Raw genomic sequence first — 17,159 nt, 5'->3', positions numbered from 1 at the left:
TATCAGAAGACACCCAGGTGTAATTGGAAAAACTGGTGTATTGGGATGTTTTAGGATACCAAGAACTTTCTTAGGGATTGGCAACTGCATCCATCATCATTTGGTGAACAGCAGTCGTACAGCCATATCCTTCTTTATATAATGGTCAGGAAGCATTCAGGATAGACTGGCATGACCTAAGTCAATGAGGTCAATATTTATTTGGAAAAGGAAGAGAGGTGAAGAATACAAGAGCATTCTTGATGATGAAATGCTAATTATCCAAAGACAAAAGATATGTTAGTCCCACTTCTGCTGAAGAATTGAAGACATTATATTTGCCTCACACTTTTTCATCTTCCACTCTATTCTTTATGACACAGGCCTGAAAACCTAAGAATGGAGAGAATGAGTCTTAGAAACTGGATGTTATGGTTTGGATATAACCTCATGTGTGAGACAATGCAAGAAGGCTCAGAGGTGAAATGATTGGGTTACGAGCGCCTTAACACATTTATTGTGTTAGTTCCCTAATAGGAATTAACTGAGAGGTAGCTGAATGCCTTCAGTAAAGGCCAATAGGTTGTGGCTGGAGGAGGTGGGTCACTGGGGCGTAGCTTTGAGGTATATATTTTGTATCCACCAAGTGAAGTCTCTTTCTCTCTGATTCCTGATCATCGTGTGAGTGCTTCTCTCTGCCACACTCTTCAGAAATGATGTTCAGTTTCATCTTGAGCCCCAAGGGATGGAGCCAGCTCACTTAGACCTCTGAAACCTGGAGTCCCCAAATAAACTTTTTCTTCTCTAATTGTTCTTGTTGGGTATTTTAGTCTCAGCAGTGAAAAAGCTGACTAAAACACTGGAGAAAAAATTTGAAATATTAGCATTTTAGGAGATTTTCTCCTACACATGTAACTAATGGGGCATTGACGACTAGAGGATCAACATGAAAGTCACCTGTTGGAAGGAATGATATGGCTTTTCAGTGAGATGTCAGAAAGATCCTCAACCTCACCATCATCCTCACTTTAAGCAGAAAGTTTGAATGCCAGTGTGAATTATTACTCTCACTAGCACAATTTTGTTTGAATCCCATAGTCATTATCAGTTATGACAACAGAGCTCAGGGTCAGCAATTCAGAAATAAGAAATATGAAATCTTGTATTATGCAGGAAGATTAAAAGCTGGGGAAAATAACAGTATAAGTGATACAGATGCAAACTATTGCAGAATAGAAATTATTTAAGAATCAAAGCAAAAATATTAAGTAGTACAATTTTCTAGAATAGAAAGAAGATGAAATATTAGAAAAATTTTGTACTCATTTAAAAATATTTTTAAATACTAAACTGTTTTTTCCCTGTACAAATATTTTCTCTTCACAAACAGAAGCAGAAGACAGAAAGTAAACAAGGGATAGAAATAAGTCAATGGGCATGGTGTCAACAGATTCACAGAGAGTGATTTGTATTTTGGCAAGCTTCTCAATCTATGATCTGCATATATTCTTTTATGAGAAAACTATGATGCTGATAACAGCAGTTTTAACCTAAAAGAATTAACATCCAAAGATATTTGGTATTACTTGCTCAAATATTGCTATATCCATCCACATTATATAAAGCCACCAAGAGAAATATCTCCTGTATTTTTCTTCACAGTTTAGCATCTATCTTAAGTCTTCACTTAAAGATGTAGCTGGCATACACAGGAGTGGGAATCTCGGCCACCTTAAAGCTCTTCCCTTGAAGACCTTTTCCTGTGGCACTGGCAGATGAATGTGTTATCATCTGTCTGAGGAACAAGTTCCATTCCATCATGGATCTCAGGCTTGCTGAACTGGCACTCTGCATATTTCTGTAGAACTCTGTAGTAGAGGCAGTAAGGCCTATGTGGCTGTAGCAGGTTGCCCAGCAATAAATGGCCCTTCTTTGTAATCTTCTTGGCTTCTTCATCATTTTCCTTGGCCCATTTAACTTTCTCTAGTAAATCACTAAGATTTCTTTTGATTGGAACATAATGTTTCCATGGCCTAAGTGCCACATAGAAATGTTCATAATAGGGCAAGTCCTGCTTCAGAACCAGGCTGTCTCCCAACATGAGATATGGATACCTGTACGCAGCCACGGTCCCATCAACGTTCACCTGATACTTGTACTTAAAGAAATCAAAGAAACCCATCAACTTGGCTTTTCCAAGATCCTTTTCCTTCTCCTGGAAAAAGAAATATCCTGTAATTCCTGCATCTAGCAGTTGTGGGTTTTCTTTGAATAGCTGTACCAACTGCAGCCTCTCCTCACAACTATCTCTATCTCTGATAAAGCTTTCTCTGTTTTATTGATCCAGGAAGGCCCTGTATTTCCCTGAATAGAGAGCAGATCATTGGTGACACCCCTCATTGCTTCAAGCGTGGAGTGGGTGATGTCACAGGTTGGAAGGATAGCAGCTCTTGAATCCAGAGAGTCACACCAGGAAATGATAGGTATAGGGCCAGGGATGTCATGGACTTTTCGATGCTCCAGGGGCCAATCTCCAAGATTAATATAAAATGCTAAATCTGGGAGAAGGACCTTTCTTGCCAGTGACAGCAAAATTTAATCAGAGAACATTTTGAAGTCTGTGTGTTTTCCTAAAGATCTCTGGTAAATGTGGTTATTGAGAATCGTGTAATGTACCATAGCACCCCTCTCATCCCCAAATCTTTTGGGAACTTCATTTAGCATCTGTGGGAGATTGATGCTGGGGAAGGAAACGAAATCCTCTTCAATCTGTGGTTCCTTGGTTGGACAAGAAAGAGTTCTCTGCTAGGTCTGAGGATCCTTGTTCGGGATGCTCACAGTATTCATGGTACACTGGTCCTTTTAAAATATAGGGAGACTGAGCCACATGTTCATTATCATAGAGGATCTCTATCTTCGACACTTCATTGACCATTTCATACATCCTATATCTCACCAAAAATGTTCCAGCATTCCTGACCAAAGGTTTAGGGACATGGATTCCAACTAATTCTTTAGGTGAAAGAGATGAGACTACTACTTTGACTAGTGTTTCACCTGGGGGCGAGCATGTGAGGTTCTGGCCTCCGGAGTTGACCGCCTGCAGGTAGAAATAGCGGTCGGTCGGGCAGAACGACTGCAGCCTGCAGCCCTGGCCCCCACGCCAGGCTTCGCGGTGCTCTGACCCTGGCCTGGGGGCTCCTGCGACCAGGAGCAGGGCGAGCAGCAGCAGCAGCAGCGGGACAGCGCGAGGCGGTACATGGGCGGCGGGCAGCTGAGGTCCAGCTCTGAGGCTGCAGGGAGGGTCCCGCGCGCCTGGGGCGGACCTCTATGTGGCCGCCCGCTGTCCCGCCCCCCGGCCAAGTGCTAAAATTTTAATCCTTTTCTAGTTTAAAATTTCCAATAAGCCAAGAATAGGAAGATATTTCTTATATTAATAACTCTTTTGTCATTATTATTTAAAACATTTTAAAATTGACACATAAAGTCATAAGTATTTACTATGTAAATGAGGTTTTCACATAAATACACACTGCAATAAACATTGTCTAGACTAAATCTAGACAATGAACATGTATTGCCTCACATAATTATCATTTTTGTGGTGAGAACATTAATATCAACTCTTAGCTTTTTGCAAGAATACAACACGTTATTAACTATAATCACCATGTTTTACAATCGCTCTCTTGAATTTATTCCTCTTATCTAATGAAATTTTGTGTTGTTTGACCAACATCTTCCTAACCAACCCTCTCCAACCAACCCAGTTCTGGCATCTACCTACCATTCTACTCTCTACTTCTGTGAGATAAGCTTTTTCATTTTACTGGTTTACTTATTTATTTCCTAGGTATTGAGGCCAAGTCTTTGCACTTGCTAAGTATGTGCTCTACCAGTGATCTATACCCAAGTCCCACTATTTCAGTTTCCACGAATGACTGAGATCATGTGATATTTGTCTTTCTGTGCCTGGTTTATATCATTTAGTATAATGTCCTGAAAATTCCTACATGTTTTTGGAAATTATATGATTTCCTTCTTTTATATGGGTAACTAGTATTGCATTTAATGTATATATACACTTTATGGGTTCATCTGATCAGGGACACATAGGTTACTTCTATGTTTTTGCCTATTTTGGATAATGCTGCAATAAACATGGGGTGCAGATATCTCTTCAGCATTCTGCTTTCATTTATTTTGGGAAATATACCCAGTAGTGAGAAGTTTGGATCATGTGGAAGGACTATTTTTGTGGAAACACCATATGTTTTCCATAATGATTATACTAGTTTACATTCCCACCAACATGGTACAAAAGTTCACTCTTTCCACATTCTTCCTAACACTTGGTATCTCCTCTTTTTGATAGTCATCCAAACAGGCCTGAGGGGATATTTCAGGTTTTTAATTTGCATTTCTCTGATGATCAGTAAATGTTTAACATTTTTTTATATGCCTGTTGACCATTTGTATGTTTTCTTTTGAGAAACATCTATTAAGTGCTTTTGCACATTTTTAACTTGGTTTGATTTCTTGCTATTGATTTTTTGGTACCTTATATATTTTGGATATTAACCCCTTGCCAGATACATACAAATATTTTCTCCCATTCTGTATATTGTCTCTTTAGTCTATTGCTTACTTTGATGTGCAGAAGGTTTTTAGTTTGATGTAATCTCATTTGTCTATTTTTGCTTTTGTTTTCTCTGTTGTGTGGTTGTATTCACAGTCAATGCTGAGATTAATGTCATGGAGCTTTTCCAACTATGATTTCTACTAGTGGTTTTAATTTCTGGCCTCCATTTATGTTTTTAAATTCATTTTGAGTTGATTCTTAGGTGAGATTAAGAGACTAATTTCATTCTTCTGCATGTGGATTTCCAGTTTTTCCAACACCATTTATTGAAGAGATTGTGTTTTTTTGTTTGTCAGTTCTTGGTACCTTTCTGTCAAAAACCAGTTGACTTGAAATGCATGCATTTGGTTCTGGGTATTTCCCCTACTCTAGCTGTTTTATGCTAACACCATGCATTTTGTTATTAGGACTTGTGGTATATTTTGAAGTCTTGTAGTGTGATGCCTTCAGCTTTATTCTTTTTGATCAAGATTGCTTTCTTTACTTGTGATTTTATTGTGATTTCACATGAATTTTAGAATTTTCTCCATTTTTATGAAAAATGACATTGTATTTTTGAAAGGTTTTGTGTTAAATCTGTAGATCATTTTGGGTATTAGGGATGTTTAAAAAATATTAATCTTTCAACCCATGAACCTGTGATACTTTCCTAATTTTTTTGTGTCTTCTTCAATTTCTTTGATCAATGTTTTATAATTTTCAGTCTACAAATCTTTTACTTCCATTTTAAAATTTATTCCCAAGTACATATTTATAACTATTATAAATGGTTTTTTTCCTTGATTTATTTTCAGATAGTTCACTATTAGTGGATAGAAGCATTACTGATTTTTATATGTTGATTTTCTATCCTAAAATTTTACTGAATTTATTTATTAATTCTTATTTTTTGTGTATTTTATATTTTTGTAGAAATAGGAGCCTGTTGTCTATAATCAGGAGCAATTTGATGTCTTATGTAGGGGACACCTTTTATTTCTTTCTCTTGTCTAACTTCTCTGGTAGGACCTCTGTTACTATATTAAATGGAAGTGGTGAGAGTGAAGCCAGAATTGGGGACAGGTAGTTAGTGTAGAAATAGGAAATCGGGTCAGATCAAGAAAATGGAGGCCATAAAGTCATCTGCCCCTGGAAGAATGGAATGTCAAGGATCTCCGGAGCCCATTGATTACCAAATTTACCTGCCCTTGTCAGAGACAACAGGCAGGAAGATGCTAATTAATGCCCCCTGGGCCCTTGCCCATCTGGGTCACCTTGACCCTCCCCCTGCCACACCCGCTTTTCACTTTCTACATCTTACCTGCAAAACCAGGCCTAATCCGGTAGGCAGGAAGGGAGGAGACAAGGGGGAAAGAATGGGAGAATGAAACCCATAAAAAGAACGAGATTTGCTCATCCCACGGATTCCGCCTTTGGGTCCCCTTCTTCCACCCGGGAGAAGTCTGCTTTTCCTTTTCTTTAATAAAGCTGCATTTTCCACTCTACATTTGCCTCGGCGTGCTTCTCCGGCGTTATACTTCAACACCTGAGGAAGCAGGACTCGTCACCGGTAAACGGCGGTATCAGATTTGGAGGTTCCACCGAGATCTACGCCGAGGTAAGTGAGCTTTTCTCTTCACGCACCCCAATCTGTCCGAGGTGCATCTTTCTGTCTCTTTCTTTCTGGAGGGCAAAATGGGCACCCGTCGGCTACTTAAATGCAACTAGTGCAGCCGCCATTCTTAAGACTCGGGTGAGAGGTTTCTCGGCTCAGGCAAGTTTCCAATCCCCTGCTCTGCAGGCATGTTGGGGCTTTGCTGAAGCCGTTTCCTACTTTTCTGTCCAGGCCCGGAGCGCAATTGCCGTGAGTACACAGTGTCCCTAGTCCTGATCTGCCCAGGATGCGTGGAGGCGGAGGAAAGGTTGGAGCAACTGCGGGGTTCTCGGCCCGGGCTACTCTCGGGTGGACCCCAAAGGTTCCTTCTCTGGACTCCCCCTCCCGACCGCCCTAAGGGGTATCCAAGGTGGACCAGTAGACAAATGGCACCGAGGGAAAGCGCCAATTACATTTGCCTCCGTATGGGCCGCGCAGCACACCGCACACATCCATTCCCTCCTGGATGTTTTCCCTTCGCTCGCCGATCAGACATTAAACATTCAGATAGTAGGATCATAGGAAAATCAATAGGAAAGTACTCAGGTTATCTTTGTTTGCATATTTAGCCTTTGTTAGTTTGTTTAAAGTTTTTCTGTGCTTAAAGGTGCTCAGTGTGTTCTAAGCTGCAAGGAGGATGTATACTTTAATTCAACCCCTCCCTTGAATCCCTCAGAGAACAGGGTATTATATGTCTAACAATCAATAGGTGTCCCCCTCACCCTTTGGAGATCCCTTTAGTCTACAAAATAGGCAAGAAGATGTACAATTCTTCTTTTGTTGTAGGAATTTATAGTGGCAGGGAGGAAAGCAGTAATGCCCTTAAGTCTGAATCCTCCAAGGGTCTCTAGCACAGGGCAAACTAGAGCCCCAGCACTTTGCCAAAGGAGGCCAGAAATACTTTGGCAAAGCCAGGTAGTGAGAGACGGGTTTTCTGGACCGGATTGAAGCTCAAACTTAGGGAGACGTCCCTGCACATAGTCTCCGGCGCGGGCGCCTGAGGTCTATTTTTCTTTTCTTCCACTTAGATGGGAGCTTCACTCTCAACAGTATTGCCAGGTTCACCACTAGCCTGCATACTGAAAAACTGGGACAAATTTGAATACCATTTTACAGCTTGATAGATTTTGCAAAAGGGAAGGAAAATGGTGTGAGGTACCTTATGTTCAAATCTTCTTTATTCTAAGGGAAAACCCCAAATTATGCCAACAATGTAAAATAGATTCAGCCAGAACCACTACTCTAAAGGAAGAAAGCCTTAAAGAGTCACCTACTGAGGGAAAGGAATTTTCTGCTAAAGTCCATCAGCAGGCCTCCTGTCCTCCATACCCTGGTCCTTCTCCATCTGCCCCAATGGACAGATCAAATGTACTACCTCTCCAGGAGATGCCGGGAGGAGAATTTGGACCAATTAAAGTATACAACCCCTTCTCCCTCCAAGACCTAAGACAGATAAAAACAGACCTAGGGAAATTTTCAGAAGATCCAGATAAATATATTGAGGTGTTTCAAAACCTATGCCAGGTGTTTGACCTCACCTGGAAAGATATTATCCTGTTACTTAACCAGACTTTAACCTCCAATGAGAAGGAAGCCACCCTGAAAGCAGCTGAACAATTTGGGGATGACCTACACCTTGCTTATGCCCCAGGAGCCCAAACTAGATCTAAACCCAACTATCCATCGGGAGCACAGGCAGTTCCAAGAAATGACCCCGACTGGGACCCAAACAATGAACAGGATGCTTGGAAGATCAGGCACTTCCAGATGTTAGTCCTTGAGGCCCTTAGGAGAATCAAACAGAAGCCTATTAACTATTCTAAGGTTTCTGAAATTACACAAGGTCCCGAAGAAAGCCCGGCTATTTTCATGGAGAAACTCAGGGAGGCAATGAGAAAACACACCACCGTGGATCCTGAATCCACAGAGGGCCATTTACTTTTAAAGGACAAATTTATCATTCAGTCGGCCCCAGACATTCGGAGGAAATTACAAAAATTGGCATATGGCCCTGATCAATCCTTAGATGATATCCTCCGACTTGCAACTTCGGTTTTTTATAATCGAGATGTAGAGGAAAAGAAGGAAAGAGAGTGTAGAGACAGAAGAAAAACTGAAGCGCTGGTCTTAGCCCTAAGAGGAGTTAGCTTCCCGGGTGATGAAGAAAGAAAACGGAATGTACCTCAGGCCACAAGAGGGATTTGTTTCCGTTGTGGAAAGGAGGGACATTTCAGACAGGAATGTCCCCAAGCCAAACGGCCACCACCAAAGCCCTGCCCCAAGTGTCAAGGCAACCATTGGAAAAGTGACTGTCCTCAGGGGCGTAGGTCCTTGAGACCAGACTCTTCCACACAGGCCTGACGGGGCCCGGGGCCAATTCTAATGGCTCCCGTAACTCCTATCACTACACATGAGCCCCGGGTATGCTTCTCCGTAGGGAGCCAAGAGGTCAACTTCCTCTTAGATACTGGCGCTAGTTTTTCAGTGCTCACCTCTTATCCTGGACCTCTCTCCTCTAATACTATAACGGTGCAAGGGGTGTCTGGACGGCCTATTACCAGAAAGTTTACTCCCCCACTGAGTTGTGAGTGGGATGGGATGATGTTTTCTCATGCATTCCTGATAGTCCCAGAATGCCCTACCCCTTTATTGGGAAGGGATTTACTTTCAAAACTTCAGACTTCCATTACAATAAATTTGGGACCACAAGGATCATTATGTTTACCTCTACTAGAATGTGATATAAACCCTGAGGTATGGGCCACTGAAGGCAAGATTGGACGGGCAAAAAGAGCAATCCCAGTTAAAATAGTCTTAAAGGATCCCTCTGTCTTTCCACATCAGAGACAATACCCGCTACGCCCAGAAGCAAAAAAGGGCCTATTAAAAATCATCCAGAACCTCAAACAGCAGAAACTTTTAGTACCTTGTAACAGCCCATGCAATACACCAATTTTGGGAGTTCAAAAATCAAATGGGGAATGGCGTTTAGTCCAAGACCTCAGAATAATTAATGAAGCAGTTGTTCCCCTCCACCCAGTAGTTCCTAATCCATATACTCTGCTATCTGAGATTCCAGCAACTACTCATAACTTCTTGTTTCTCTTATAGACCGCCCATCTCTCAAATGACCCTCCAGCCTATTACTCTTCAACCAGACTTTTACCGTGGACCCCTCGATCGACCTGATTTCTAAAAAGGAACTCCAAGCTGCTTGCCCCTCGCCGTCCACTTTCAGCTCGAAGAAGTCAGAGCGGTCATCGACCCCCTTCCCCAGCAGCATGGAGTTCCTAAAATTAGAGGGGGGAATGAAGCCAGAATTGGGGACAGGTAGTTAGTGTAGAAATAGGAAATCGGGTCAGATCAAGAAAATGGAGGCCATAAAGTCATCTGCCCCTGGAAGAATGGAATGTCAAGGATCTCCGGAGCCCATTGATTACCAAATTTACCTGCCCTTGTCAGAGACAACAGGCAGGAAGATGCTAATTAATGCCCCCTGGGCCCTTGCCCATCTGGGTCACCTTGACCCTCCCCCTGCCACACCCGCTTTTCACTTTCTACATCTTACCTGCAAAATCAGGCCTAATCCGGTAGGCAGGAAGGGAGGAGACAAGGGGGAAAGAATGGGAGAATGAAACCCATAAAAAGAACGAGATTTGCTCATCCCACGGATTCCGCCTTTGGGTCCCCTTCTTCCACCCGGGAGAAGTCTGCTTTTCCTTTTCTTTAATAAAGCTGCATTTTCCACTCTACATTTGCCTCGGCGTGCTTCTCCGGCGTTATACTTCAACACCTGAGGAAGCAGGACTCGTCACCGGTAAAGAGCGGTATCACTAATAGTTTCCTATTTCTTCATAATTTCATTTTAGTAGGTTCTGTGCATTAAGGAATTTATCCACCTCTTTAAGGTTATACATTTTTTGACATATAAATGTTTATAATAGTCTCTTATTATACTTTGCATTTTATTGTATAAGTTATAATGTCCCCCTTTTCATTTCTAATTTTATTTATTTAAGCCTTGTCTCAGTTTTTCTTAGTCTACCTAATGCTTGTCAATTTGATTTATAGAAATAAACACCAACTTTTCTTTCAATGATATTTTCTACTTTTTTATAGTCTCTGATTCATTTATTTCTTCTCTGATATTTATTATTCCCTTCCTGCTACTAACTGAAGAGTTCTACTTGACCACCTTGCTCTGACATTCAAGTCATTACTTGATATAAGAATATCTCTACTATTTTGCTAATGTGTGAATATGATTTAGTAATCAATAATAAACTATTGAATAGTTTTGAACAGTTTATAAAGATGTAAATTTTCCATCATATTTCATTTTTGTGTAGTCATATTTTTATATACTCATCCTTGTTGACATCAGGAGATAAAATTTTTCTGAAAAATATTTGGAAGTAATGAAAATTTGTGATCTCTTCATTAAGCTCTTGGAAACATTTCCAGCATATTGTTGAATTACTTTTTCTCAATTCCAGATGTGTGCTTCTGTTTAGAAAGTATGTAGCCTTCCTAATCTCTAGTTAATCCTTCACTTATTCCATACAGGTGGGGTGAGTTTTCTTATTAGGATAAACACTAATATAAAAATAAGAAGAGTTTAAGATGTACAAAGAATAGTTCTGGTGTGATCAATGTTCATGGCTTATGGTTTGGATGTTTTTGACTCTTTTAATTAGTAATGAACTATCCCAAATGTCAGCAAAGTTCTCCTACACAAAGTCAGATAGTAAATATTTTTGTGGGATTATAGCACTCTGATGCAATTTCTCAATTTTGCAAAAGTAGTTACAGATAATGTATTTTAAGAAGCATTTATTTACACAGGCAAACAATGAGCCAGTCTGGCCTACAAACTGTGTGGATTCCTGAACTATCTTTTATTCTGTGGGTGGGATTTAAAATTTGTTTGTTTGATGCACTTATTTACATATTTTCTTCACTGTAAGTTAATAACAACAATAACATTTATTGACTGCCATGTTCCTGAAAAGGTGCTAAGTGTTTTAAATAAATAATTTGATTAAATGCTCATAGCAATTTTGTGAACTGAGAACTAGGGAATTCAATAAATTGTACAAGGTGAACAATACTGGTAGCACTCTGAGGATGTTACTCCCAAGTGTAAGTCTTTAATCTCTGCATACTTCATCTCTTCTTAAAATATAGCATGTCAGTCAATGACAAATATAAAAAGAGGTAGATTTGCCTCAGATGGTAGGAAACAAAAATTCAAGTGAGATTTTCCTGAAACAGAATTTTCTTAAAATGCAAATCAGAAATTATGGTCCTGTGTGAGACAGGAAACATTCGTCAGAATGGAGAAGCACACAACTGAACTCTTGAGAGAAAGAGTGTTGTAATTTAATTGAAACTGATAACGAGTGCATAATTTATTGGCTTGATTCGGTATTCATTTGACACTTCCATAGAAGTAGGCAGTCTGCTTAAAGTTAAACCAACCAGTGAGAATTTCATTTTTTCAATCCATTTTATTTTAAGCATATAGAACAAACCAGCATCAGATCTGGGTAGAGAGAGCTAGGCAGAATGTATGTATTTCTGCACTCTGACTTGTGGAAGTTTGAGGGAAGCATTGTCTTTTCTTTGCTGACCTATTTTATATTGTAAATAATCTGTTTTCTTAACAGATTATTGGGGAATATAAAATTTTTTCTTCTTTTTTTAATTTTTACAGACCACATTTTGATTCATTGTGCACAAATGGGGTACATCTTTTCGTTTCTATGGTTGCGCACGATGTAGATTATACCATTCTTGTACTCATACATGTACATAGGGTAAGGATGTCTGTCTCAGTCCACCATCTTTCATACCCCGCCCCCTCCTCCCTCTCACTTCCCTCCATGTAATCTAAAGTTCCTCCATTCTGCTCTCACCCCCGCACCCTCCCACCCCCTTTCTATATGATCATTCACTTATCAGGGAAAACATTTGGCCTTTAGTTTTTCATTTATAGCAGCTCAATTCATGATGGGTAGATTGTGGAACCAAACTAGATGCCCTCAACAGATGAATGGATAAAGAAACTGTGGTATATATACACAATGTGATATTATTCAGCCATAAAGAGGAATAATATTATGGCATTTGTAGATAAATGAATAGAATTGGAGAATATAATGCTAAGTGAAATAAGTCAATCCCAAAAAAATCAAAGGCCGAATGTTTTACTGATAAGTGGAAAATAAATTTAATACCTCAGTTTCTTCCCCCGTTTTCTCCTTTCCCTTACTTTTTTGAATTTCTGTGAGTACTTAATATTGGTTTCAATTAAATATCAATTTCCAAAATGCATCTTTAACTCTTTAAATTTCTCAAAATAAACTATAAATGTTAAAATAATTCTATAATAGATATGCAAGGAACCCTGAGAAAGCTTTACAAAATCCAAATAGAAGCTCACTTGTTAATGAGTAATAAAAATAATGCAGTATTCAGTTATAGATTTTTGTTGTGCTAGTGAACATTATAAAGAGAATGGTTAATTAGGAAAAATATGTAAAATGTTAAAATAATTTGAGTAGAGATAGAAAATATTTTTACTTCATCTGAACTTTTGTTTCCTTTTTTTTAGTAAAAAGTTATATTAGGCTTAATCTTTTATTTATTATCTAAATATATTGGGTTAGGAAAAACCAATTTTATTTTCCAAGTGCCATTAATTCGTAAATGTAAATGCCTTCAAGGAAAAGTACAAACATGATATTTTATGAGGTTATTCTTAAATCATCAAAGCACTGCTTGCTAGAACTTCTTGATATTCAAAAAGAAAACAAATCATCAGCCTTTTCCTTACTAGCCCCTGTCCCCCTTATTCTTTGCCAGGATGGTAGACCTTCCTTGGTCTATGTAAAATTTTCCACATAAAGGGTACTTCTAGGATCCACTTAATTTCAGTGTGGTTTACACATAACAGATTCCTCCAGGTCCTTATATCTGTGCATGTGAAATCCAGTTTTCTTACTGATTTCTTCTTCTGTCCTTTCATTATCCATATTTTGATTTTTACCAATTTATTCATATATCAGTTTTTGAAGCAGTAGAAAGATAAAAGTTTGTCAGTTTATTTTACTATTTTTTGTGTTTTGTTTTTAAAAATTGATGAAAGACTTAGGATATTAATTGAGGAAAGCCATAGGACAATTGTTATTAATTATGATCAATCAGCTCTTAATTATTTATACATTATTCAACATCTTGCCTTCATGAATGTTGAGAGATAGTAGAACAAGAGTCATTCAAATTTTGACATTAGGTCTGGGGATATAGCTCAGTTGGTAGAGTGCTTGCCTTGCAAGCACAAGGCCCTGGGTTCAATCCCCAGCACCACAAAAAAAAAAAAAAAAAAAAAAAATTGACATTACCCTGTGAGACAAGTTATGGTTCTAAATTAAGGTGATTAAATGAATGAGAGGGGACACCAACTGGAATGTAAAAGGTGTTTGTGGAGTGTTAATATCCACACTTGTTTCTTCTGGCAAAAAGCAGGCACTGACTGCTGCAGTAGATCCAATTTGCACTGAAAATAACTTTTAGTTGGATTTCATGCATATGTTAATCACCAGCAAATTTGACAAGGTACTTGCTTAAGCTCAAGCTCCAAATTTGCACAGAATTTCCTTGATCTAAACAACACAAAGTATATTTGAAAATCCCCACACAAAAATTAAAAAATACAATTTATGTATATAGTATTTTTCCATTTTTAGCATGTTCTTTGAGTGTCCCAACCTTAATTATTCTTTTTTGCATAGTCTACCATTTTTCTCCAGTATGGTATGATGTCATCACGGGTACAACAACATCCAAAAGATATTTCTCAAAAGTGAGGCCAGAGAATATCTTTGGATAGCTTTTCTATTTCTTAATCTCAAACCTGGACATGTTTATTTTCCACAGAGAGGATTACTATCAATGTTTTTACTGTTGCAATTGTTGCTACTAGTGGTTTAATTCTTATTCTTCTCTGGTAATTTATTTTTCACAGTTCTTACACAGAAATATTTCAAATTAAATCAGAGGAAGGTTTAATGTGAGTCCATAAGGTTAAGATGTGTTCAACAATAACATGCTAAGCATTTGACATATAAATTCTTACATCTGACTTTATCATAACTGTACTTAAAGTCAGAATTTACCTTCAGTAATTTTTCCAGATGGGAGTCGTGATTGCAGATAAGAGATACTCACTTGTAATATTTGTAGCACATAGACAAATGTCTCAACTTGTAATATTTACAGCACAAATGACTATAAGAATTCCTCTAGGTCAATAAATAAGAAAAAGACAGGATGCTAGAAAGTTTGACAAAGACTTGAACAGTCACTTCATGAAAAGAATTCCAAAAGACCTGCAAATGTAGGGGCTCAGCCTTTTCAGTAGTAGGGGAAAAGCAATTTTAAGTCACAGTAAGAAACCATTATACCATTATACACATGACTGGCGAAAATGTACTAAGACAATGATGTTGGGGAGTAAATTTATACAAGCACACTGAAAAGTGTGTAACTAAGTCAAAAGTAATATACTCTGCGACCTGGGATTTCCACACCAAAGTAAATATCCTAATGAAAACCATGCATAATGTAACACCATCCTCCCAAATGAAGGGGCACAAAAATGTGTCTCTTAAAAACAATGTTCAACATAAAAGGCAATATAGCAAAGAATACTTAGGGTATGGTTCTATTTAGATAAATGTTCAAAACCAGGCAAAACTGAATGATGGTTGAGGAGTGCACACTTGATAAACTCTAAAGGGGAATCAGAAATCAAGTGAGAATGGTGACCCCTGGTGGGGAGAGAGGAGGCTGCAGGGATGATCCTTATGCACTGTTTCTCCTCTCTGATGGTGGTTATTTACCTTCTGCTTTTTATTTATTAATGCAGTTGTGTTTATGTTTTATGTACGCTCCTGAATGTGTTTAGGAAAGATACTCACTCAGTACACTTGCTCCTAGCTTGAGAATGGATTACATGTGGGCAAGAGTGGACCAAGGAAACCATAATGTGGGGGAGAGATTAACAGGAGCAGGGTCTTGGACCAGGGCCATGGTCCAGGGACAAAGAGATGGAAAGAAATAGATCCATCAGGCAGTATTACTAGGACTTGCTAATGGATGGTTTCCTCTTATTCCTGTGATAGTTCATAAACCAGAAAAGGTTACATGGACAGAAGCAGCTGGAACTATTCAGGATGGAGTATGAGTTTATACAGTCCTGCATTAACTTTCTCATCTCTCTCCTGGTAAATCAATACTGATAATGGATGAAGCAAGTGTAAGTATTAATGTGTGTTTTTAAGAAATAGATTAACATGCAGTCAACCTAAGGAATTTAGAAACAAGCTAATAGAATTCTTTGCCAATTGATTAATAACTGATATCTTTACCAGCCTCCCATTTTGTTATCATAAGCAGGTTTTATCAATAGGAGGTAAAAGTTAGATTTAGTGTAATTAGTTTCCAATTACTTTAAGTTTACCAGTACATTAAAAAGAAAACAAGTCTCCCCCGCCCACACCCCATGCTGGGGAGGGGACCCAGGGTTGGTAAGTAAACTGTCTACCACTGAGCTGTTCCCCCAGCCAAACCATTTTTATTCATCCCTGGAATTCCTTACTGGTTTTGTATAATATCACTGACACTTACTCAGGTTAATAAAGTGTTGGCATTTTATAGCTAGATCACACAGGAGGTCAAATACTAAATTAAATGTATTCCATATAGCATCCAGAAATAGACTATTGCAATAATAGTAAAAGACTATGTAAAACAGCTGGTCTTGGTGGCACACATCTGTAATTCCAGTGACTCTGGAGGCTGAGGCAGGAGGATCACAAGTTTGAGGCCAATCTCAGCAAAATTAGCGAGGCCCTGAGGAACTTAGCAAGACCCTGTCTCAAAAGAAAAAGTGCTGGGGATGTGACTGAGTGGTTAAGTACCACTGGTTTAATTCACAGTACAAAAACAAACAAACAAACAAACAAAAGAATATGTAAAATATTATAATCTAAAATCATTGCAAAACTTGAGGTGAATTTGTAGTTTCCTATTTGGCTATTATGAAAATTATTTTCCTTTCCTTTTCTCTGGAAAAAGGCAGAGCTGCCTTCAGCATTGACGTCCTCTGATGTCCAACATCGGGGTAGTAGTGTTTCCCTGTGCTCACCCTACAGGTCCAAATATGGATGGAGTGTTTGAAGTGCTCCAGTCTCCAAAGAGAGGCAGCTAGGTTCCTGAAGTACATAAACAGTGCCCTTAAGCCGCCTTTCTCTTTCTAAGGTCACGTTTCTGAATGTGGCCTCCATCCTGGAAATGATGCTCAGACCTGAGCATGTGAAGTGTGGAGCTTTTCTACTCCCCCTTCTGAAGAAGCAAATCAGACATTTACCCTGCTAAATTTATCTGTACTTTTTTTCCTTTTTTATTATAGCATTTTTTGTTTGGGGGTTTTGTTTTTTTTTGTTTCTTTGTGTCACTAGGGAGAATTCACGGGAAGTCTACCATGGAGCTACATCCCCAGACGTTTTTATTTTTTATTTGTTTCTTTATTTTTAAAAATATATTAAAGAATCCAGGTGCAATGGTGCATGCCTGTAATCTCAGTGACTTGGGAGGCTCAGCAACTTAGCAAGACCTCGTCTCAAACTAAAAAATAAAAAGGACTGTTGATATGGCTCAATATGAAACACCCCAGGTTCAATTCCTAGTACCAAAAAAAGTGCACATACCTATATGCACATATGAACGTATATGTATATGTGCATACACACACATATACTATATATACATACATACATACACACAATATATACATATGCTGTATATTTTATTTAGTCTACAAAATAGATTGGATATGGC

The 17,159-nt window shown here is 38.7% G+C and overlaps 1 pseudogene; it reads right to left on the bottom strand.

The window, feature by feature from the left end:
* Positions 1–1,711: 1,711 nt before the first annotated feature.
* LOC124961327 (protein O-glucosyltransferase 3-like) lies at positions 1,712–16,606 on the bottom strand (annotated as a pseudogene).
* Between the last annotated feature and the right edge of the window lie 553 nt (positions 16,607–17,159).

This window comes from Sciurus carolinensis, chromosome 12, assembly GCF_902686445.1.
Source record: "Sciurus carolinensis chromosome 12, mSciCar1.2, whole genome shotgun sequence".
NCBI lineage: Eukaryota > Metazoa > Chordata > Mammalia > Rodentia > Sciuridae > Sciurus > Sciurus carolinensis.
Note: the sequence above shows the minus strand (reverse complement) of the source record. Positions and strands in the feature narration are given on the sequence as shown.